The sequence below is a fragment of the Miniopterus schreibersii genome (assembly GCF_964146895.1).
Source record: "Miniopterus schreibersii genome assembly, chromosome: 9".
Taxonomy (NCBI): Eukaryota; Metazoa; Chordata; class Mammalia; order Chiroptera; family Miniopteridae; genus Miniopterus; species Miniopterus schreibersii.
The window spans coordinates 4,826,773-4,852,696 of record NC_138118.1 but is presented as its reverse complement, the minus strand read 5'-3'; the positions used below and the strand labels follow the sequence as shown (position 1 = coordinate 4,852,696).

Sequence of the window (25,924 nt, the reverse complement as noted above, 5' to 3'; positions counted from 1 at the left end):
TATTGCTGAGGATATTACAGATGTCCCTCATTTCCCCCCCTTAGCCCCCTCCACCTGGCTCCCACCCCAGGCCTAGGGCACTGTTGTGTGTGTCCGTGGGTTGTGCATATATGCATATAAGTTCTTTGGTTAATCTCTTCTACCCCTGCCCCCTTCCCTCTGAGATCTGTCATTCTGTCCCTTGCTTCTATGTCTCTGGACCTATTTTGTTCATCAGTTTATTTTGTTCATTAGATTCCACATATAAGTGAGATCATGTGGTACTTGACTTTCTCTCACTGGCTTATTTTGCTCAGCATAATACTCCCCAGGTCCATCCATGGGTGAGAGCTCCTTGTTTTCATAGCTGCGTAGTACTCCACGGTGTGAATGTACCACAGCCGTTTTACCCGCTCATCTACTGATGGGCACTTGGGCTACATTAAGTAACCATAGGTAAGTACTTTTATCTCCTTTCTAGTGGAAACAAAGTTTGGGGAAACAAAAACATAATGGTATTTACTCCAAGGAAAGGAGAAATCTCTCTCTTTGGTGGCTGTTTATCCTGCTCCAAACAGTACTGTGTTTTGGCTGCTTTTAGAATTATCCCCTGCTGCCAGAGGACTTTGCAGTTATTATTGTGCTGGTCATTATAACTACTTCCCACTCCACCAATAATTCCTCTCATTTCATGAGTACCAAGCCCACTTACTTAGTGTATGGATTTTCAAAGTGTAATGCCTGGACCAATAGCAATGTCATCACCAGAAACTTGTAGAAATGAACATGCCTGGGCCTCCCCAGATTTACCGAATCAGGAACTCTGGAGGTGGGGCCTAGAATCTGTGTTTTAAAGAGCCCTCCTGGTAATTCTGATGCACACAGACATTTGAGAACTGCTTTTGTCGCTTCCCCAAGCTGTTTTCTAACTCTTCCATTTTATTTTTCATTCTGCTGAGATTCTTGAAACAAGGATAGAAGCTGAGCTGGATGACCTCTTATAGCTGAACAAGACATCCCCACTTTTCCCCCCAATAATGGATTGCACAAAGTCCCAAGCTAAGGCATGCCTTTTCAGCTTTCTCTTTTCTAGATATTCTCTTTTTTTAAAAAAAACTTGAGTTTATTGGATTTACATTGCTTTTTGCCTTTTGTAAGTTTTCATCTCCAAAACTTTAGATCGTTAAAAATTCCCTCTTTCATTTTTTTTCAGGGGAGGGTGGGAGGGTTACTATAATCTCTTCTTTTTAATTTTTTTAAAATTATTTTTTAATTTCAGTTTACATACTATATTATTTTGTATTAGTTTCAGGTGTTCAGCGGAGTCATTAAACAATCATACACTTTGCAAAGTGTTTCCCCGGTCATTTTCAGTACCCAACTGGCACCATACATAGTTATTACAATATTATTGACTATATTTCCTATGCTGTACTTTACACCCCGACTAACTCCCTCTCTTAAGAGGACTGATTTGAGAGGTGCATCCTGCGTCACAAAATAATACAACTACTTTTGCCTGAAGGTGTAGCAGCCCTAATGCAGCCAGACTCTGTTCGTTTTCCATATGCATGGCTTCCCTCTCTGTTTACAAACCATAAAATATATGGTAATATGTGATAGATTTATTACATTTCTAACAATCAGTGTGAGACACTCAGAGGTCAGAGACCATTTGCATTTGGAGGTCATCCAAGGAGGCGACTTGGAGAAGATGTCACTCAGGTTTCCTGTAAGAACTTGGAGAGCTGAAGCTGTTATCGAAAATGAAAATGTAAGACGATAAATAGAGGACTTGTGAAATAATGTGTCACTTCCTATTCGTGAAGGAAGAGAGCAATTTTTCTTACCCTAAATCTTTGACCTCTCACAGTTAGTTACCTGACAGTGAATTTTACCAGTCTTACTGGTTGTTCTCATTTAAAACTCTGAAGAGATTTTTGTTTGTTCATTTGGTTTTTTTCTGTTTGTGTTTAAGCTGTTCTATAGATCACCACTGAATTATTTTATATATCATTTGATATAAAAATGTTTCAACCCAGAACACCGAAGAAAAATCTGGTCATGTCAATAATTTTGATTGCATGCAGGAGTAGAATGTCCTGCAAAAAACACACACAAACAAACAACAATTAAAAATATGTTTTCTAGTTATTATGCCATGTCCTACCTATTTTGCCTAGATCTTCAAATCAAATCGCTATAGATCAGCCTCACACACCACTTTGTGGACAGTTATAAGTTCTAGCATATGAACATATTGCTAACCTATTCTAAATTCGCCTGTTTTACACAGAGAATGTAATGCTATAAGCACCTGTTAAGCGATCTTACTTTATTCCCTGAAAATCATAAGTATAAGAATTTATTGAAATACAGAGAGGGACTCGTCACTTGCGATGCCCCCTTCACATATAGAAATGCAACCCTAATTTCTGGCTTCCAGAGAGGGCAAGCGTCAAAGTGAGCTCAGGGGGTGAGGGTGAGAGTAATGAGAATGTCCTGTCAGGCACCTGCCGGAGTGACAGACTTCCCGGCCCTGCCTTTAAGAGGCCCTGCTGGGGGATTCTCCGCAGCGGACAGCAGAAAGCTTCTTAGGTGTTGCAGGGAAAGTCATTTATCAGAGTATAGACCCAGCCAACTGACAGCAATTCAGAAACAGGCTTTAGCCTGACCTTCAGATATAATCTCCCCAAACCGGCCGGTTGACCTGGATCGCTAGGAGCGCTGCTGCTGGCTGGGGGCAGGGGGCTGCCGCTGCCGCATGTGCCCAATCCCGCCTGGGCCGCCTCCGCTGCTCTGCACGCGGGGAGATGCGGGCCAGGCCCTGCGCGGGGAGACGGGGGCCAGGCCCTGTGCGGGAGATGCGGGCCAGGCCCTGCGCGGGGAGACGGGGGCCAGGCCCTGCGCGGGGAGACGGGGGCCAGGCCCTGCGCGGGGAGACGGGGGCCAGGCCCTGTGCGGGAGATGCGGGCCAGGCCCTGCGCGGGGAGACGGGGGCCAGGCCCTGCGCGGGGAGACTGGGGCCAGGCCCTGCGCGGGGAGACGGGGGCCAGGCCCTGCGCGGGGAGACGGGGGCCAGGCCCTGCGCGGGGAGACGGGGGCCAGGCCCTGCGCGGGGAGACGCGGGCCAGGCCCTGCGCGGGGAGACGCGGGCCAGGCCCTGCGCGGGGAGACGCGGGCCAGGCCCTGCGCGGGGAGACGGGGGCCAGGCCCTGCGCGGGGAGACGGGGGCCAGGCCCTGCGCGGGGAGACGCGGGCCAGGCCCTGCGCGGGAGACGCGGGCCAGGCCCTGCGCGGGAGACGCGGGCCAGGCCCTGTGCGGGGAGATGCGGGCCAGGCCCTGTGCGGGAGATGCGGGCCAGGCCCTGCGCGGGGAGATGCGGGCCAGGCCCTGCGCGGGGAGATGCGGGCCAGGCCCTATGCAGGAAAATGCACTTAATCCAGTGCCACATCCGTGACAGGGCCTGTGCATCTCACTGGCACGGTGCAAACCACATCTGTAAGGACATCTGGAAAATGTAGCTTTATCTTTACACCGCCTGCTCCCAGGAAGACACTTCCACAAGTTTGAGGTGACTGTCGAGTGAGCCATGTGTCCCATTCCACCCTTTCTTCTTGGCATGAAAGGTGCCTTTTCTCTCTGGCTCTCCGTTGGTTTCTGGCCAGAGGAACACTAGCAGGAGATTGGGGGAGGAAGCATGCTATTTGGGGGCATTTAGCCCTGGTCCCCTCCCTCAGGGATGCTACAGGATGGTTGAGTCTCTTGATTAAAGGTGACCTGAGATGACTTGCATCAGACGGCCAGCTCCACACAGCCTTTCTCTCCAGGCTCTGCGGGGCCACGGAAGAGCAGTAGCAGAGTCCCCGGGGTATGCATTTCCCCATGTGGTCTCTTTATTTCCTGCCCATATCTCTATAAATAGTCTCTTTCTTAAACATTCCTGGATTAGTTCAAATCCAGTGTACTAGTTCCTACCAGGGTCCAGGCTCTGAGGCTTCTTGATGTGGAAAGAACAAAAACCCAGCATTCTCTATGCTTAAGGCATATTAATAATTATTAACTTTTTAGATAAGAAAGCTGCTTAAATTAAAGAATAAGCCTTCATATTGTAAGAGGGAAAGACTTTGCAAATTGGGGTTTGGTGGTAAATATAGATTCTCTAAAAATAATAATTCCAGTGCCTGGTCCTAAATTGTATCCATTTGGAAATCATCAGAATGGCACAATCATTTTTAAGCTTAATATGTAACACCTATGAGTCCAAATTAAGTTTCCTATACTTAACTTCTTTATAATTTACAGAAACAGTAGTTGTTTTTAACAAAAGTGTTGTCATTATTTTTCAAAATTTTATTTTTAATAAATTTAAACATGAAAAAACATAAATCTACTCTGTGTTTCTAAGAGACTGGGATGTATCTGACAACTTTATAATTGAAGTATGTTAAGGAGCCAAATTTTTATAATTACCCAACCAATGTACTCTCCTCTTTGGAGCAGGAGAAAGGTACTAGTCAAACTAATTATAAGGACATTAATGATAAAAACATTGCTTGGCTGGTTCTTTTGTATTTCAACCAATTTTTGCATAGAAGGAAAGTGAATTTTGAATTCCAGGACCTCATTCACTTTTTAATGGCACAAAATAAGCTTAAATGTAAACTTTTAAAAACACCTACATGAGTTATAAAAGTGGCGTAAAGTATCCATCATTTATGAAGTATCCCCTTACAATCAGTAGCGTTCCTAGGCATTCCATAATTTTCATAAGTCCGTTACTATATCATGCCAAAAAAATAAATTACTTCTGTCTTTCAAGACAACATTAGCAACTGTGATCATCGAAAAGCACCAAAGAGGAGTTTTAGTTTTCTAGAAAGACTTATTCTTTCCTCACTTGGAGATTTTTATTACGTCCGGTCGCTATTACAAATTGAGGAGTGACAGCAGATTGCGCTCACCTTCCAAGAGCGTTCGGGCATGGAGAACTTTCAAGCAAATTATATCCTAATATCTATTGTCAAACATAAGCAAAAGAATTAATTTGCTCTCATTAAAAATTAATATTGAGGGTCAAGTAGGGCAAGGTGGCATATGTATTAGAAAAATATCCAAATAGAAAAATAATGTCTTATGAGCTTACCTAAGTGAATTTGATCCTGTAATGAAAAAGTTTGTAAAGAGTAGAGAGACATCAGGGGGCTCCAGTAGGTAAAGAAAGGGTGGGCCCTAACTCTCCTCCAGACCTGCTCTGTCACAAAGAAAACTGGCATCAGAACAAATGGCAATAAAGGCAGGCACAGTAAGTGTGTTACAACTCCCTAAACTCCATTAAATCCCAGCTCCTTGTCTTTTGATGTTCTGACCCCGCCTTGAATGTTTACTCAAGACGTAAGCCATGATGTCCTAGCAGCAGTATCTAGCTAACCTTCTGGTCAGGGTCAGGCTGTGAAATCCTCTGATAAGCTTCTGAGCACAGGGCCAGTGCAGATCTTATGGCTGGGGTGACAGTCCGTAGGGTAATAGGTTACTGAGTTCTCTGGCTTCCGACACCCTATTCTTGTGGGGGCAGGAGTACTTTTATGGCATTTCTACCCAGTCCGAACTAGGAAGGTCAACCATTTCACGATTTCACTTGAAAGAATACATACTTGTGCCCGGCCAGGCGTGGCTCAGCGGTTGAGCGTTGACCTAGGATCCAGGCGATCGGGGTTCGATTCCCAGTCAGGGCACATGCCTGGGTTGCGGGCTCGATCCCCAGTCGGGGGTGTGCAGGAGGCAGCCGATCAATGACTCTCTCATCATGGATGTTTCTCTCTCTCTCTCTCCCTCTCCTTTCCTCTCTCTGAAATCAATATATTTAAAAATTAAATAAAAATTATTTAAAAATCATTTAAATTGCTTTTGTTGTGGTAGGAATGATATAATAGCAATGAAGTAAATATAAATATCGTAGAGTTGTAAGGAACTCTAAAATAAACAATCAGTTTTCCTGTAGAGAATCAAAAAATAATCATTTGTATTGTTAGAGAATTAATGCATTATATAAAGAATGTATATTTTTTATATTCTATTTCTCAACAGATAGAGAAATAAAATAAGAAATCATAAATAACTTTGATTCAGCCTTGAACATAATTTGTGAACCCAAAAGCAACGAATTTCCACTCACAGTTAAAGAGGAATCCTTGAGAGAAATTTCCAGCAAAGAAACTGTTGACATAAGAGCTTTGGGGTTAGTCCTTAGTCTTTGCTTATTGAGAGAAAGAAGCAATCTCGGCAGACCATTTACTGTAAGACTTCAACAGTCTTATTCTTTTCATGCTATCAAAACTTTAATTTTCTAAATCTGTTTACTGGGAAGGGCAAAGGTCTCTTCTGTAGGGATTGTGTTTCAATAGTTCCAAGGACTGTTGGCATCAAATCTTGAGACTAGGAAAGGCTTTATGTTTGTTAAAATGGATTGTAGGAAACTCTTTTTATTCACTTAATAACGAAAACTAAATTTACCAAACATGGCTGATTTTGCTTAAGATCTCATGAAAATTAATCCTTGACCATGACCCCGATAATCTAGCTATGATTAAGTACGTCTGACGAGAAAATTCCATGGCTTCTCCAGAATTAAGAACATATATAATGATATTCCCTTGCAAAACTCATGTTACAAGTAAAATATATAGGCATCTAACAGATTAATATTAAAACAGTGCAAATTTTTATTTGTGTAAAGATAATAACATGACTCATTGAATAAAATACCCTGTATGCATTCTTTTTTTCCACAAGTAATGTATGTGTATTTTATTTTATTATTTTATATTTTCTTTTTAATTATTTTATATTTTATTTTTTATTATTTTATTATTTTATTTTTTTAAAGGACATCATGGTAAGTGGTCCCTTTCTTTTCTTTAAAAAATATGTATTGACTTCAGAGAGGAAGGGAGAGGAGAGAAACATCAATGATGAGAGTCATGATCGGCTGCCTCCCGCACGCCCCCTACTGGAGATCCGGCCCGCAGCCCGCGCATGTGCCCTGACCTGGAATGGAACTGCAATCTCCTGGATCCAAGGTTGAGGCTCCACCGCTGAGCCACACCGGCCGGGCTGTGTATTATTTTAAAGAAATTGTTTAAAAAGGTTTACAACCAAAAACAGCATTGCCCCACTCATTCCAACCCCTCATCCCGCCTCTCTAGAGGCAAGCTCTAGCAATTCTGTAATTTATACTGAATGCATCCTTGATAAGCGATAGACTATTGGCGTTTTCTTGATTGTTTTAGTTTCAGATACTTTGTGCTGGATTCCATTTATGCCATCTCTCCGCAAAACTTCTGTGACATATGAATTTGATACCGTTTTGTGCATCCGAGCCCCACAGTGTAGGGAATGACATTTCCTTTATGAATACCCTTTTGTATTTATCTCATTTTTTAAATTGCTTAGTTTGCTATTCGTGCTTATTTTAAATTTATTTGTAGACTCTCCAGCAAAGTTTTAAGTGTCCTGTCAGTATAATCAAAGATAAAGGAAGTTACCTGTGTGTGTATTAATATATATATATATATATATATATAAGTCCGTTATCGCTGTGTGCATGAGTAGACATATTTCTATGCATTATCATTTTCCCTGAGCCCTTCCCCTGGGGAAAACCCTCGGGCCCTTGCTCGGTCTCGGGCCCAGGGCTCTGGCCTCTGCCCCGCGCTCCATCAGGACACAAGATGCTCCCATCACCCCGAGCCCGGGCCTGACCCCAAAGCGGGAGCCTGCGGCGGCAGCCGGCAGGGGGCGCTGCGCGCGGAGGAAGCGCTGGTCAGGGCGGAGCCCAGGCGGAGCATGCGCCCAAGTGTCCCGCGGCCGGAGCGCGGCAGCCGCATCAGGTGCGGCGGTGACCGCTCTTCCCCAAGGAAGCAGAATCTCGCGGGATCTCATTGGATCTCGCGGGTTCTCGGAGTGGCGGGATGAGAAGCATGTGGCCGCGGCCCACCCGCCCGAGGCCGCTCCCTCCAGGCCGCTGGGTCCGGAGTGTGGCTCAGGCCACATGTCAGCAGAACGCAGTTGTCGCGGCCGCCGGCCCCTGGAGAGCAGAGCCGCGGGGGGCCGGCCCTGCCCCAGAGGCTGCAGGTATTTTATACAGCCCCCCTCACAGCACCCCTCGAGCTGGCCGCCTGCGGCCTCCATCCCTCCCGTCACGCCTGTGGAGCTTCGGAGCCTGTCCGGGGGGGGGGGCGGGAGTTGGGGGTCGCCGTCTCTGTGCAGAACGGCAGCCTTTCTTCCTCTCCAGAGATTCCTGTGGCCCGCAGTTCCCGAATTCCACCCCCTTAGCCGTGTACAGGCAGACTCGGCTCCGCCCCCCTGCGCCCCAAAGCCGACCTTCCGGGGTGTCGGTCTTCTCTGCGCTGCGAAGCCGGCCCCCCCGGCTGCTTTCCAAGGACCCGGTTTCTAGACGTCTTTCTCGCCGGGTGGCCTTTCCGCAGTTGTGGTCCCCGTACAGTTTTGGCTTCTAGAAAGAAAGCGCTCCGTGGCCTTCGTGGAGTTTCATAAAGCGTCATGGCTCCTGTTTAGTCTCCTGTGTGCCCTTTGAAACCCTGTGAGGCCGCTGGACGGGTCCGTGACCCGCGAATAAGGCGGTTCCGTTGTAACGTTGATACGCAAAACAGTGCATTTCGGGGCGGGGGCACGTTTCGTGCCGCTGGCATGTCCTCGTGTCCGCGTGGGTTGGTTTTCTCCAGGTGCTCAGGTTTCCCCCCACGTCCCAGAGATGCGCAGGTGAAGTGAATTGTTGTGTCTGAACCGCCCCGGCCTGTGGGTGCGGGTGCGGGTGCGTGACCCTGCGGTGCAAGGCCCGCCTGTCTGGGGTTGGTCCCACCTGGGGCCTGAGCTGGGGAGCTAGGCTCCGGCCACCTGTGACCCTAAGTTGGGGTGGAAAATACTGATCTTGTTTTCGTTAATCGTTCTTAAGTGGCTGCCTAGCTCACAGTTACTTAAATGTTTAATACTAGACGTGCTTTGGGGTCTTGATGTCTTGGTGGCTAGAAACATGTCATAGAAACTTAACCCTTGTTTCTGTCGGTGAGCCTTTGGTAAAATTAGTTTCGTTCTACTTCGTTTCGCTTCAAGTCGCAGTTTTCAAGAAGCTCATGGCCGACCTCAAGTGAGGATTGACTCTTAAGTTCCTATTCTTCCCCCTGGATGGAGAATATTAAATAGCATTTCGACGCCGTGATTTTCTCAATGAAACCCCTGCCGTTACTACTTAAGTTGCTCTTTTGAAGTAAATACATTTCAACAGTCATCTATAACATTTGTTTGTGTTACCTTCTGAGCGTTGTTGACAGAGGTATAATGTTTATATACTGAAATTTTAACTGTGGTAGTTCTGGGTTCCTAGGTTCTTTTATTTCATCATTTAACTATTTCCAAACTTTCAGCAATGAACATATATCTAACATATGTCATCTTAAAGAGAAAAAAACACACACCGTACAGTGCTGTTTTTGAGCTGATTTAAAACCCCCAGAGGACAGGCATTATTTTTGCTGACTCATAGTCAAATTCAGTGCTAGGAAGAGGGACTAGTCAATGGACAGGTGCGTGTTTCCGGGCCCTGGCTGTCACTAATGAAGAGAGACACGTGCACCTTCAGCGTACCCAGCGCTCTGGACTAAACACTGGACTAAACAAACGCCACATAAAGGCTCACTGTCTTTCTGGAACTTGATGAACTCAGAGAAAAGTATAACAGCAGTCAATAGACTAAACAGACCATTGGCTAATGTGACATTAATGATGAAAATCATCAGGAAAGTTTTGATTTGAAATATGTTTGTGAATATGAGTCCTGGGGTAAGATCAAGAAAAGCTACATTTAATTCCTTTGGAAACTGTGTGTGTAGAAACTTCTCAAAAATGATCTCACATCGAGAGATTTTAAAAGGTGGAAATCAACTGTTAAGCAACGTGTACACTATGAAAATGACACATGTTTTAAAAATTAATTTGGTTTCACGAGGGCTGGCTCCAGAGTTTCTTTATTTCTGTTTAGGAGAAGCAATCTGGTTTGTGGGTAGAGAGACACAAGCACTTTTTTTAGTGTTGCATTCATCTGGGCTTATGGGATTTATTTTGGCTAATAAGGAGTGGCTGGGATGAGGGTACAAAGGTTGGCGATAAAGTACCCAAGCCTGTCCTTGGATTTGCCACTGATTATCTCCCTTGAGTTTATTTTACAAGAAACATACAGGCAAAAGAGATGTTATAAATGTTCTAATTATTCATATAATAATATACATATATAATTACAACATTTAAAAATAGATATTATATTGCCCTATATAGCATATGGTATGTGTTATTCTGTATTATATGTATGCACTATATATATTATATAATATTTCTTTAGTACATTGTCATAAGCACCTAAGGAGGCTGGCTTCTGCCCATCAAAAGCAAAACAAACCCCTCTATCCCTTGTCTGTGTTACCATTAATGTTTCCCATTAATGCTTGCTTATTTGTTCATTTTAAATTTTCAGTTCCATGTACTATACAGTGTTATGTTTATATTTTGCTACTTCTATTTTCTATGTAAAATTGTTTTCCTTGTAATCTTTCAAAGCCCTTTTGAGACTTGGCATGCTAACCTGATTGTTTTGTGTTTTCCTCATTAGCCCACCAGCTTCTTGAGGACTAGAAACATATGTAACTAATTGTCCTCCTCTGTGCTCAATATAGCACCTCGTTCACTTGTTCAACAGGTAGTTATCGAGCTTACAATATACCAGCCCAAGTGGTAGATCTTGAGATCTCAGAAATATTAGGATTCTGAAAAATTAAGTGATTATTGATGATGAATTTACAAATTCAAAAGTGTCCTACCTAAGTTTGAGTGTAAAAAGAGGGCTTCAAGACAGACTACTGTAGGACAAACAGAAACTTGATATTTAAAAATATATAATTTTGAACTCTATCTAGGAAATCAAATATTTAGCATTAACAGGAGGTAATAAAACTTAACAAAATACCAGATATTGAGCAAAGGAGAAACACCTCACCGACTATAAACCCACCCCACCCCTTGAGAGAGAGTGCATTTTTCCCACATACTGAAGCATTAGTAGGCCTCAGCAAGCATTAGTTGACAATTTTGCTCCTTGCTTTACACTATAGCTGAGAAATTCACAGTAGGAGTTCATTTTGAATTCTCCTGTGCAGCTCATCTTCCACATGGGGAATCCATTTCTCATCCATTTGTCCAAAACTATATAGCAAATGTGTCTATAGCCAATTCAAAATTGCCTCTCATCCATTTGTGAGCAACACATAAATAACAAAGGAGGCATTAAAAAGTTCGCTTTTCTTCTTCTTTCTCTGAAATATCCCTTCCAGTGAAAGAAATCGTTTGAAATAATTTTCTATTCAGCAGCACTGCCATAGCCGTGGGAATGTGATTGTCACTCACCTCCCAGAAGTCCAGTGTCCCCATGAGATGGAAGATTTTCTGTAGGTAAAATGGAATCTTTCTGCGTTTCTTCATACACCTTTTCCTCATGATACTCGACTCTTAACCCCTTGGTTTTTTAACGTGCCTGCAATAAAAAGCTGAGTACCTCCAGCACATCCCAATTTTATGATTACGGACTCCAGACTGAGTAGGCAAAACGTTTCCTTTAGACTCAGAGCAAGGACTTGGTGATTTTAGTGCCTGGAGGAAAAAAAAAAATCAGCTCAAGAGAAACTGAAGCCCAAGGGAAAGCAAAATGCATTAAAGATTATAGTTCTCAATATTTAGAATTTCTTCCTTAACTGACCATAAGGAAGATTTTATTTTTTTCGGTTTTAGACATTTTATTTTATACTCTTTTCTAGCTTGTCGAAATCTCAGGAGTCTGATGCTTGCAGTGGACTCTGAAATGTTGCCCATAACCAGGGGCTCTGGTTTTAATCACAGGAAAGATAAGTGTTTCTGCATAATTAGCAATTTGTAAATTCAGAAAAGAGTCACTATTGCAATATAGTTAGAATTTTCTCCCTGGACTCTATTATGTTTTTCTTTATTTTAGTCTTCCGTTGGTGTTATGAAAAAGTATGATGCATTGTACTTTGCCTCCATCCCTTTTTAAAAATTGTGTGTGTGTGCATGTGTGTGATAGCATTACAGATATGATAAGTCATTCTCATGTTACCTTGTAGCCCAAATTGTTGATTGAAATAGAGACAAAGCTCCAAAAAGACCGTACAGTTTTCTTTCTTCCCCTCCCTCCCTCCCTCCCTCCCCTCCTCTCTCTCTCTCTCTTTCTTTCTCTTTCTTTCTTTTTTTTTTTGTTCTTTTTTTTTTGACTTTTCACATTTCATTTCCTTGGTACCTAGATAATTGCTAATGGGCACACCATATTTTTTGGAGAGAAGGAGCCGTTTCAGTGTTGCCAGGCATGAGAGGAAGAGTGATGGAAAGGAAGCAGGAATAAGACGATGGTTTTCGTCAGCTGTGTTTCAAGTACATACTTTTGCAAATTGCAAAAATACCTGATAGGAGAATTTATTATAAGAGCCTCTTGTAGGGTCAACAGGCTCTGTAAGCGAGGGCCTTAAGCTTCATTTTCTTTGATCTTTGCCTATCAGCATCCAGAAGAGGGAGAAAGCAATTCTGAAATCCAATCAAAGACTCTAAAGCCTAGGTAAGCAAACATTTTTATTATGACATTAAGACAGAATAAATGAAATTGTCAGGATGTAGGCACAGCATCTCCCCATCATGGCACATCCTCCTGGGGTCTTAGTCCCTCATCACCTCTGAACTGTTCCGATGCTTGGAAAGATATTTTTCTGATTTCTAGCTTTTGCCTCACCCTCCCCTCTGCTTTCTTCACTTTTCTTGGTAAACCTACATGGTCCAGAACTTTGGATTCTGATCTCAGCTGTCCCTCTCACCAGTTCACATGTTCATATCCACACTTTTGAAACCTGCCAGTTTAGACATATTCTCTAAGGTTCTGGCATTAGGGGGGGCTAGAAGTATTCTTGCATCAGTCAATCATAATTATATTTGGGGAGGAATCTAAATTTCTTGTTCTGCATTTCCAGTCATTTTACAATCAAGTTTGTGAGTTGAAACAACTTCAAGCCTCCATTTCCTAATCTGTTTTTTAAAAGACAATCATCATGCATCCAATAACTTTCTGCAGTAATTACGTTATCTGAGGGTACATATATATGGTGTAGCTTTGTTTAAATGTGGTGAAAAAAGAATTAAGATATATGATAATCTAGCCTAGGTATTCCTAATTTTGCAATTTTTTTTTAAATTTAGGAAACACTTTTTTATACCATTTCAAAAGGGCATTTATAAGAACACAGAGACTGAAGATATGCAATAGATTGATTTTTCATACCTTTAGTAAAAATGTTTCCATTTGCATGCTTCAGAATTTCTGAATGTACCAATATTCACCTTCATAGCACCTTGTACAAGGAAATGCAAGCACATAAGTTTATTGTAAGTGATAGGACTCAGAGGTGATGGTTGATCTTTGTTGATGGTCTAAGATTATATTCAGTGGGATATGAAATTACTTATATTGAATTTCTCAGAAGTGATTGAATGGACCAAAGAATTTTTCCTCTCTGAAGTTTGGTTTCAACTAAGGCAGCATCTGAATAATAAGACATCATGGTTGGTCAATGCTGTTTTAGATCCGAGTGATCGATAGCCGATTGTAAAGGAAAAGAGTCATGTTTTAAGTGGTGTTCTTGCTGGCCAAGAGATATAAAACTCAAAGACCAATATTATTCAAGAATTAGAATCACTGTAATGTAATAGAAAGTTACTGTACTTTGGAAATACACACACATCCGTCACTACCTGTGTGACTTGGGTAGTTTCTAAACTTCCCAAAGGAAGTATTCAGTAGCTTTTAAGAGCAAGGCTTCTGGTTTGTGCCCAAGCTTCACCCTTTACTGGCTGTAGGACCTTCAGATAGTAACTGTGATGGTTAATTTCATATGTCAACTGACTGGACCATGGTGTGCCTAGATATTTGAACAGATATTATTTGGGGTGTTATTGGCACGGTGCCTGAACCAAAGCTAGCAAATACTGAATGAGCAACAGTCTTAGCTCTGATATTTAAATCAGCACATAGGAGATGATCAGTGTTGAAAGTTAACTTGCAAGATGCAGAAACATGGCGAATGAGCTATAACGAATCATCACCAGACCCACAGCTTGGAAATGTTAAGTGAAACAAACATTTGTATGGATATAACTGCCCAACCATTTGGTTTGGTGTTAATTGAAATTAATAACCTGCTCAGAGGCAATTTCGAGGACTGGGACAGTGTATCTTTTATTTATTTTATAATAGCTAAAGCTCCATGTCCCTAATATTTACAATGGTTGTAAACTATAAAAATTTTCAATGTCATTTTGAAGAGAAGGGTTTGTTACTAAGAGTTGTAAGTCTTCTGCCATGGCTCTCTTTGCACAGGGTTATAGATATGGAAATGAGAATCAAAGAGCAGTAGGGCCCCTATATATTGCTGCTAGTTTTGGGGGATAGCTTTAAAGAATCTACTAGTAGTATGATACTGCCATATAATCTGTCGTACGTGATCTTCAGATAAAATGAACTCATTTGTTTTTTTCTTAAATTCCTGCATCGATAAGAGGAGGCTTTGCAGTCTTATTTCCTGCTTTGAAATTTTATTTCTGGCATTTTTTTGCCTTTGCAATGAAATTTCATCAACATATACTCTAACACACAATGGTTTCTTCTGGTGTTTAGTAAAATGACATTAAAGGTAACTGCTATTTTTTTTTCTAAAGTTAGGATGTCACACAGAATGGGCACACAGAGGGCACATTTTGCATTTTGAAAAGTGTGCTTTGCTGGAGCAGAATGAATGTGACCAATGTAATAGAAATGCTACACTAATGGCTTGTTAAACCTGGAGAGAGGGCTTAGATGAAAAATAATTGGGCATATATTTTCAAGTCACTGAGAGAGGCAAAAAAACTGTATTTGGTGGGGGGAGGGAGGAAGGCATACTTCTTTCCATAAAAATTCCTACATCTGGAATAGAATTGTTTGATCAATCAGGAATTTGAAAGTTGGGTTCCCAGTATTGGACAAGACAATTTTCTACTGTAATTGAAGGATCTAATAAACTTTTAAATGTTTTTCCCCCCAAATCTGTATCTTGTCTTCACGTTGTTTGTGTACCATTACGTTGTCTTATACGAGGTTTTTTAAATTTAATTGATCTACATTTCCTTTTATGGTATTGCTCATAAGAAAAATCCTTCTCTATTAAAATGTCAAAATGACACTGTTTTCTTCTAAAGTTTAAAAATATCACTCATACAGCCTTAATTCACTTGAATCCATTTTAGTATATGATGTGCAATAAAGGTCTAGCTTTACTCTTTTCCTCTTTAGATATCAAATTGTTCCAGAAGCATTTATTGAATAGTCCTTCATATTATCAGTGATTTGTAATGCCACCCCTGTCTGAAACAGTGCATAATGCCCTAATGTCAGGCCAAGGAGTGGAGGAGCTGCCAACCTTTTGCAGAAGGAACTGAAATGCAGATTTTAAATATCTTGCAAACTTAACCTTTATTGAGATTTCTTCTACCTTTGTGGGTGGTAATCATCTTTGACATGTTATACAACCTTATTTGGCATCTGAGGAGTGTAAGTGATTCCTTACCCTGACAAAATATGTACAGGGTCCCACTTGAACAAAATCGCTAATATAGTTTTACCTTTTACATTTTAGTGACCCCACTGTGTTCTCATAACCCTGTCTGACCCCACTCATCTCTAGATTACTTCACATTGTCACCAGGAATTATTTCATTTCAGTGGCTGGCAAAATTCATCTGTTTTTTCTAAATCTTACCCATATCCAAGAAGACTTAAGTCTATGTATCCACATAGTCATAGAATTTCCTTCAAAAGCTATTTATAATTTTCTTGGCACCGAGACCCATGTGCCACTCACGAAGTGTCTGAGAAAGTTAAACTCACTCAGTGCCCTGCTAACATGGAGTAAAGAAAGATACTGGGGAAAATCTTACTTTCCAATTAACAAGGCGAAATGTGAAAAGTTTATCAAATATATTATAGAGGTATACATTTTAGGATAACCCTAGAGATAATTGTTTTAAAGCATTTTATGTTTGTTACCTTAAAATGCATTATTCCTTCAGTTTTCTTTGTTGAAAGAGATCTGTGGAACCTAGAATGACTCTATTGCATCAGATTTTAATTTGGTTTTCCTTTTGTTTTCTATTAGCAGTTCAATTTATGGAGTGCAGAATATGAGAGCTAAATCTGATGGAGATTCATCGGCTCACAGCCTCTGGCAGTTAACATGGATACTCAATATTAAATGTATTAGTCTTCTCAGTAAATAGTCAGTAGGTTGATAATTCACATATTATAGAACAGTGGCCGTGATTGATAGGTTTCTACCCCATCTTATTAAGTGTAAGTCTTTCTGTCCCCAAGCAGTAAATGCAATTAAATCTGGAGAGAAAAGTGTTGCAAGAATGCCCAAAGCTTTGGAATAAATGTGCAAATGACTTTAAGGTTTTCCAGGCCAGAAAAAAGAAAGCAGGGTTTATTGCTTTTGCTTACACAGCCAGGGGAGAGAAGAGTGATGGTATCAATGACTTTCCTGGGGTGGACAGTGAAAGATTATTTGAAGGCCATAGAAAGTCACTAAGAAAGAATTGTAACATTTAATAATGAATTGATGGCCAGCTGGCATGGCTCAGCAGTTAAGCGTCCACCTATGTTCCAGGAGATCGCCGTTCCATTCCCGGTCAGGGCACATGCCGGGTTAGCAGGTCATCATTCATGTTTCTGTGTCTCTCTTCCTCTCCCTCCCTCTCTCTGAAATCAATAAAAAATATAAATAAATAAATAAATAAATTTTAAAAAATAATAATGAATTGATGGATTTATATGTTTGTACACAAAATGAGTTGTAGAGTATTTAAAAAAATACTTTTATTGATTTTTAGAAAGGGCGAGGTGGAGAGAGAAACATTGATGTGAGAATGAAATACAGATATGCTGCCTCCTGCACGCCCCCCATCAGACACGTACCCTCACAGGAAGTGAACTGGCAACCTTTTGATGCACAGGATGATTCCCAACCAACTGAGCCTCACTGGCGAGGGATATACATTATTTTATATATTTTAAATTTAATGAAACTTTCAAGAGTAATTTGTATATACAGAGCTTAGGCATAGCCATTAGAATCTAGCCTGAATGTAATATACAGTTTAACTGTATAAGCATAGTTTTGAAATCTTCTGTTCATTTGGCTTCTTTCTACCACATGGTACAGCCATGGAAGAATTCGGGAGTGACCAGAAACTAGCATTTACTGGGTCTCTGACATGTGCCAAAGGAGTTCTGCATCGTTACCTCGTCAAGGTGCTGCTATGTGGAGTCTGGATAAACACACTTCACTGAGAAAACGATGTTTGATCTCTCTCCAGAAATACACATAGGAATTATGCACACAGATAAATGGGGGTAAGCAAAAGGTGTTTGAAGACATACGTTTGTTTTCAAACATCATTGTAAATCACAGAGGGAAAGGGTGCATCTAATTTTTTTGTTATATGCCAATGCTTTAAATTTTCTTCACAGCACATTTTTCTGTATTTTAAATTATTACCTCAGTTATTGTCATCTATCTTATACAGCCTTAGGATTTGGACTGTTGCACAGCACATAGTAGGTATTCAATTAAAATGAATGAATGAAATACAAGAGCTCATCAGCAGACCTTCTAAATAAGCTTACATTTAGAAACCCTCTCATTAATTTTCTTAGTTCAACTCAGCACTGTCTTTTCTATAGCTTCCTGTGTCTTTCCCCAAGATTTAATTGTTCTTTGACTCAGGACTGTGATATTACAATCTGAAGAGAGAGGACTCACATCTCCCTCTCATTGCTATACCTCTGCTCAGAGTGGGAGTACACTACCAAGTCATGACGACAAAGCAAAGCTATTAAGAAGTCCGCACTGGAACCAGATTTCCGGGCAGGTGATACATAGGGAGATCATAATCAAGGTAGAGCAATGGATTCGGGAAGGAAAGGGTCAGACACACAAAATATGGGGCTTTGATTGTCAACCTGAGGTTAAGGCAGGAATTCCTGGAGAGATGTCGGGATCCAAGCTTTAGACTGGAAAGGAAAGGGAGTCTTCAAGAAAGTGGGGGATCTATAACTTCATCATCTATCTTATACAGCCTCAATATTTGGACTGTTGCACAGCACATAGTAGGTATTCAATTAAGATTAATTGAATGAATGAAATATAAAAGTTTCTCATCAGTAGACCGTCTAAATAAGCTTAAATTTAGAGATCCTCTAATTTTTCTCGGTTCATTGTCAGGTGGCATTTCTTTTTCTCTTGATCCTGGGTCACAGGTTGTCTGCACTCACATGTTCTCATGTCACTTTTCTGGAAATACTCTCCTGCCATGCATTGTCGACCACACCACTGCTTTACTCCAGAAATTACTTTCTCGGGTTCAGGATTGGCCTCTCTGCTCTTGCCAGTCTTCCAGGCTACCCGACGCCTACCACATCTCCTTGCCTTAGCTTTTACTTCCCTTTCACTAAACTCTAACTTATGTAGCCCTCCCTGGGGAAATGGGGAAGAAACAATAGTTAGTCTCCGCCAGGTGTATAAATACAATATTTAATACTCCCATCCAGGTCAAAGATAAATATTCTTCCCTTTGCAAATAGTTATTATGCTTTCTTTAAACATTCTTATTACTTATTCTAGGGATGTTTGTATTTTCTCAGTATTGGCCTAGTAGGGCCTTGGCAGCTGGCTCTGAGAGGGAAGCCAGAGACTGAGAAATCCTCTCAGGCGGGCTCTGAGCTTTCTGTACTTGTCTGTGCCCATACTGATTACACTATAGCCTGTGCCCTTGCATTAGAGAGTTCAGAGTAGCCCTTTGAAATACGGTACAGCCTTCAGAAAAATAACTCCACCGCAGCTTCTACAACTGTTCACAAGAAGCTGCAGCAATGATGCCATACAGTGGGTATAAAGATATAGTCAAAAGTTTATCAATAGCCTGGCTCAGTGGGTTGAGCGTTGTCCCATGCACCAGAGGTTGCTGGTTAGATTCCTGTTCAGGGCATATGCCTGGGTTGCTGGCTCGATCCCCAGCGTGGGGCGTGCGGGAGGCAGCTGATTGATGTTTCTCTCATCAATGTTTCTCTCCCTCCTCCTTCCTCTATCTCTAAAAATCAATAAAAACATAATTTTTAAAATTTATCAATAACCTGAGACCCATGGGATAGACATTTAGTAAAAATAGTACTTGTTCTGTATTCATGACAAACATTAGGCAAATTCCTCCATGCAGGAAAACAAACTATTATCCTTCTAAACTCTCAGTTTAAAAAGTCCCTTGGTTTAGAGTGAGAATTTCAACCAATCCCTGGCTAATTATCTCCCAGTTTGAATGTGCTATACATATATATTTTTTTGCTTTTAAAGGATTGCATCTCATTGAATAGCCCTGTCATAAACATACTGAACGTGGGGATCCCCTTTTATTTTTGACCTCCAGCCACGAGAGCATTATCATCAGGTGCCTAAGAGCAGCTATTGGCAGCATGCTAAGGGCACCTGCAGTCACTCCTTTTGAATTGCATGTCCTTTTTAAGCGGGCAGCTCTCACACATTCATGATCTGGGTGTTGCATTGAGAATGACGGGCTTTCTCCACTATTATTTTAGACAATTACATTTATCATGAGAAATTAATCCTTGAGGGATCAATGATGCATGCTTTCCTCCAGCCCACAGGAACAAAACTATTATTCATTTTCCACTTGACATAGGTGACCTGTGAACCTGTTCGTATTCACACTCCCTTGCTAGCAGTCGCATGAACACAAAGTCAGTCTGCCAGTAGTGACCCCCCACTGGCACAGCGACAGAGTCTCAGGGAGCACTGGCAAACCTGGAGGAACCTAAATAACCTTTGTCAAGGTGACACGTCTGTGTGAGGTGAACAGTAAGAACCCCTGTGACATCTAGTGGAGAGGTAAAGATAGAGGCAGAAGTCAAGAGAACTAGGAGGGGAGGGGAGTTTGTGATGGGATCTTTTCTATTTTCGAAGGGGACATTGCTTTTCTCTTTACAACCTGTACCCTGGAAGCAGCAGACATTATTGTAGTCACAGTTGCTGCCTCTATGTTCTGTGATGTGCCATTTGACCCCCTCCCTGGAGACTTTAATGAGAACTTCGAGTGCACGTGACATTGGAATAGTGGAATGACGGGCAGCTGATGTTGTTAACCTAGGAAGTGACTATAATGCTGAGCCTCCCCATGGGCACTGGGAGTGGAGAAATACATCAGACACAGCCACTGTTTCTGAGATGCTCCAGGTCTGCTAGGAAATAGTAGGGTGATCTCATCCTCCGAAAATGAGAAATGAATCATCCTCTGGGAAACCGGCTAAATTTGACTCCTGAAATCGTTCTGGTGCCTTGAATCACCATCTCTGACTCTGTCACAGACCTGGAGTAATGAGTGAGCTGCCCAGGATCCTGGAGAAGCTTAGGCAAGGGAAGGACAGCACGCAGTGTCTTGGTCGAGATGTAACATGACTCTCACAGCTACGAAGTGCTTGCTTACGGAACCTGCTCAGAGAGCTCTCAACACCCGATTTCCCTCACTTAGGTTTTACAGAATTACTCATTTGGTCTAATTCATTTGTTAGCATGAACACGAGCCTTACTTTTGTGAGATTCTTGGGGACAGTGACATCATTTCTTATTTCTTCTCTGTATTCCAAATGCATAGTTCAGTGTCCACCAAACGATAGATTTTTTTGAGTAAAATAATGATTGAATAAGTGAAAGAACGGATAGGACAGAGCTGTGTTTTGTGGACTCCTCTCCTTCAGTGTTTCCTACTGTGATTGCTGAACTTCTTGGTGTTACAAATACACCTGTCAACCTGAGCTTATGTTTGAGTCAAAAACCTCCTTCTAACTAAGCAAGAAATGCCTGAGATCATGTGGGCTTGAGGGTTTTAAAGGTTACCTACCGGTAATATAGTTTGCAGTCTGCTGCTTTGGGTAAAAACCAAGATGAGCTAAGAGACAAAAGACTATAGTGAAATGCATGTTAACATTATAATAGGATGTTTAATTAAAAACATCTCACAAACAATAGAGTTCAAGGTTTCAGACCCACCCCCACTGTGCTCCCTAGATCAGGAATGTTGGATACTTAGAAGAAAAGGTCCTATGCCTTTATTACTCATTTAACCTTCTGATTTTCCAGGTACTTCAAGTTCCATGGTCCTGTTTTTGCATCCCTCTTGTTTCTATTTCTCACATAGTAGATTCACATTGCATTCCCTTTAACCTGTTTATTCTAGAGAATTAAATGCTGTGTTAAACCATAATGCAATTAATTTAGATTTCTTGCAAACACAGTACACAGTGCCTAAATATATTTAGCCACGTTTAAACACGGTAGGTAAATATAGTCATCAAAAGAGATGCCAGACTGTTGAAAAACTGACTTGGTGTTTAATATTTATTTAGCTTTTTAAAAACTGTCTCATACTGTCCTGAGGCATTACTAGGCAATTAAAGCATTGCTCTCCAAGTCCAGTGGCCTTGGGTATCGTGCAGTTTATGAAATCTGAATAGCTCCACACAGCAGGATTCTGATTTGCAAAGAAACAATCTGAAGGCTCATCTTCCCAGGCAGGGAGACACTGGTTAATTTATTTCACTGTATTAGGCAAGACAGGATAATTTCTTATGTTGAATGGTTGCCTGTTGGAAGATTAGACAATTCAGGAAGAGAAGGCTCTGAACAACAAGCCATCCTATTGCACTGATCACTCGCAGTAGAGGCTGCAAATGGAAAAATCCATGATGTTCGTCTTGATTTATTAAGGTCCATGTGAGATCCACATCAATTGGAAGCTCTCCCCACGGCCTCAGCCCACTCTTCCTGAATTAAAATAATGTTTTAGGGGTTTTATTTTGAATACTGTCATCTCAATCAAGACCAAACCTTAGTGCTCATTTTTAAAACAACGGAACTCACTGTAAAATGCTACTAAAACACCCCAAATTGCTCATCATTGTCATTTAACTAAATGAAGTGCCTGTCTCTGCAAAAGAATAGCTCACAATGAAGCTTTCTTTTGGTGTGTCTTTAAACCTGTTCTCTTTAAATGTAATCCCCAGGTGTCTTAACAGAAAATGGTAAAACCCTCAGACAAAGGTATGCCCTGGGTGTGGATTTTAAATACCAGGGACAGAGCAGTTTCTCAGCTGCAGCCTTGGGTAGCTGTCTTGCTCTAAGCAGATTAGTTCATTTTGAGATAAACCAGATGGTCATCTTCGGTATTCATGTACTTTAAGTCTGAACTCGACTCTGAGGGGGAATTTGTTGTTTCTGTAAGTTTAGAAATAGTCTGAAGCAAGTTTTAAATTTTTAAGCAAATAGTTGCTGAATCTCCTTTTCATGTACAGCAGGGGTCCACAGAGCCAGATATAAAAACTGGAGGCGTTGTGGCCAAATGATCATGCTCCCTCTAAGTACTCAGCTCGGCCGTTGTGGCATGAGAGAGGCCTTGGACAACACCTAAACCAGTAGGTGTAGCTGTGTTCCAAAAAAAAATGGTACTTACAAAAACAGGTGACGGGACAGATTTGGCCCGTGGCTGGAGGCCACAGTTTGCCAGCATTGTGTTAGGAGTTATTTGGGAGATAAAGTGATAAAAGTTACATTGTGCTTGCCCAAATTCTGTTTCGAGGGATAATGATTAGAAAACAGTAAGAAAAAGGATTCAAACAGGTAATATGTATTGCAGGGAGAAACAGACTCCTAGACAGAATAGATGCTGTCCGCTGTCCGGTGGGGGGGGGGGGGCGAGGTTGCCAGTTTGGGTAGAGGGATTAAGCAAAAAAAAAAACAACAAATTCTAGACACAGACAGCAGTATGGTATTTACCAGAAGGAAGTTGGGTGGGGGAGGGATAAATGGTGACAGGAGACTTGCCTTGGGGTAGTGAACACATAATACAATGTACAGATGACAGATAATGTATTATAGAATTATAAACCTGGAACCTATATAATTTTATTAACCAATGACACCACAACAAATTCAGTTAAAAAAGTTCTGGGTAATTCAGAAGTAGAAAAAATCCCGTCTCACAGAACATGGTAACTGAAAAATGCACAATTACCTGGAGATAGAGCACAGACCCTCTGAAGGAAATTTAACACTAAGTAGAATGTGTGTGAAATGTGCTCCAGGTAAGAAGCCCACAGTAGCCCTTTGCTGCTGGACTGAAGGGAATGAGAGAGATGTTCCATGATCATGTGGAATTAAAGTTAGCGGTCATTTATGGTGTGCCAGATACCTAGCTGAATGCTTTTACATTGCATCTCATTTCATTTAATGCTCATTACAAACCAATCTGTAACAAATTGTTTAATAGCTTTAAAGTAATTTTGATTAATGCCAAAAATAACTAAATATTGGCTACCCTCAACTGGACAACTACCCTGTGGCAGCTTTTTTCATTTGCTAAAACTTGGAGTCTTTCAGGTGTAGCAGTATCATTCGCATTTCATAGATGAAGAAATTGTAGATCCAAAGGGTACCCAGACTGGTACATGGCAGAGCCAGCTTTGAAATGCGGATATATTTTGTCGTCCCTCTTACTCTTTCCTGCTGCAGAGTGAATCTGTCTTAGCCAGGCAGCTGTATGCCACCTCCTGCCACAAGGAAGCCTCTCCCTAAATGTTTGGAGAATAAAAGACTTCTGATATCTTTATTCCCCTAAAAAGTCCAGTACTTGCAACTAACCACATATGGCTATTTTTTTTAAATCTTCACCTGAGGATATTTTTCCATTGATTATTTTTTTCTTTAGAGAGTGAAGGAAGGGAGGGAGGAGGGGGGGAGAGAGAGGAACATGGATGTGAGAGAGACACGTCAATTGGTTGCCTCCCTCACGCTCTTCAACCAGGGATGGGGATTGAGCCTGCAACTCAGGCAGGTGCCCTTGACTGGGAATCGAACCCATGACCCTTTGGTCCACGGGCTGATGTCCTAACCAATGACCCAAACCAGCCAGGACACATATGGCTATTTTTAAGGCTGTTTTCCCCCCAACATTGCAGTGATTGTTAGTGAGGATTGTAAACTCTAAAAATGCAATATACAGATGATGTATCAAAGAATTGTAAGCTCGAAACCTATGTAATCTTATTAACTAGTGTCACCCCAATAGATTTAATTAAAAAAAAAACTTCAAGTGACCCTTTTAACAAGAACATATGTCAGGTCTGTACCCAAGTCACTGAGGCAATTCAAGTAGAGGTGAAGTTAAAAGAGTAGGTATTGGAAAATGCCTGAGGTTTAAAATGTGTTACTCTAGTTATAACATTGAATTAGATGTATGATAAGAATTTTGGGGAATTAAATGAGAGCATTAGGTAAATGGCTAAATATTGCACTTTCTGTTTCCTCAGACTTATCTGCCTACGGTCCATATCACCAGCTTTGAGAACAAGAGGGGCAGTTTCGGTTTTTCCTCCCATGTGGCCAGTAGATCATTTCCATTATCGCTGGACGTTCCATTGGCTGCTGGTGGTCTGCAGTATAAAAAAATACTCTCCTTTGCATTTATATTTGGTCAAAAGATAGTGAGTGCAGTATAAAGCCGTTAGAGAAGTACTTATTTTAAGCGTAATTTGAACACATTAGACTATTATTTTGAAGTGCCAGGATACACATCAGGAATCCTAAACCTTCTCAGGTAGATTTTTCACGGTTTTTACAGATATGTGGATTAAGAACTAGAAGTTTAAATAGGATGTTTAAAGGTATATGGTAACTATTGGAGACATAAAAATATTTTCATCAACAAAACTCAGAGAAGGGTGGAGGAATATAAGAAGACAATAGAGTAAGGGAATTAACTTCCTTACCTTTCATGGCACAAAGTCAGGCATTGACTGTCTAATGGGATTGAGATAGACACTTATGTAGTTATTTAGGCAGTGTTATGGGTGCAACCAGGAGAAAATGGAAACCAGAAACTCTACAAATGCAATTTAAAATATGGAGCCAAGTTTGTTGGAGGTTTGTTAGTTCGAGTGATGATTTAACATAAAAAAATACAAAAGCCAGCCCTTGCCGGGTGGCTCAGTTGATTGGGGTGTCATTCCCTATACCAAAAGGTTGTGGGTTTAATTCCCAGTTGAGGCACCTATGGGAGGCAAGCGATCGATGTTTCTCTCATATGGATGGCTCTCTCTCTCTCTCCCCCTCTCCTTCTCCTTCTCATAATAAACATATACTCATGTGAGGATTAAAAAAAATACAAAGGCCAGTACAGAGACAAGTATTGTTTATGACTCAGTGTAAAAGCTGTATGGAGAAATGAGTAAAGAATATTTCTTTCTTTTTTTGATTTTAAATGTCTGTTGATTTCAGAGAGAGGAAAGGAGAGGGAGAGAGAGAAACATCAGTGATGAGAGAGAGTCATTGATTGGCTGTCTCCTGTATGCCCGCTGCTGGGGGTCGAGCCCACAACCTGGGCATGTGCCCTGACTGGGGATCGAACCCCTATCACCTGGATCCTTGGTTGATGCTCAACTGCTGAGCCACACCAGCTGGGCTATACTTCTTTCCTAGTGTTCATTAAGCACACACATGCAGGACCAGAAGGAAGGGAAGTCAACAAGACTTCATTGATAACTGTGCATCGCTAAACACCGCATCAGAACGAATCCAAAAGAGGTTGAATACAGAAGTAGGAGATTAACAGTTAAGGGTCCGGGAGAGAATGAGAAAAACATAATTCAGAAGTGATCGTACCTGAAAGGAC

General features: G+C 41.4%; 1 protein-coding gene across 1 annotated transcript in view; it reads left to right on the top strand.

Annotated features, from left to right (window-relative positions):
• Window positions 1-25,924, top strand: part of CNTNAP2 (contactin associated protein 2) — a 1,311,177-nt gene that overhangs the window by 533,243 nt on the left and 752,010 nt on the right. The gene's annotated exons all lie outside the window — the stretch shown is intronic.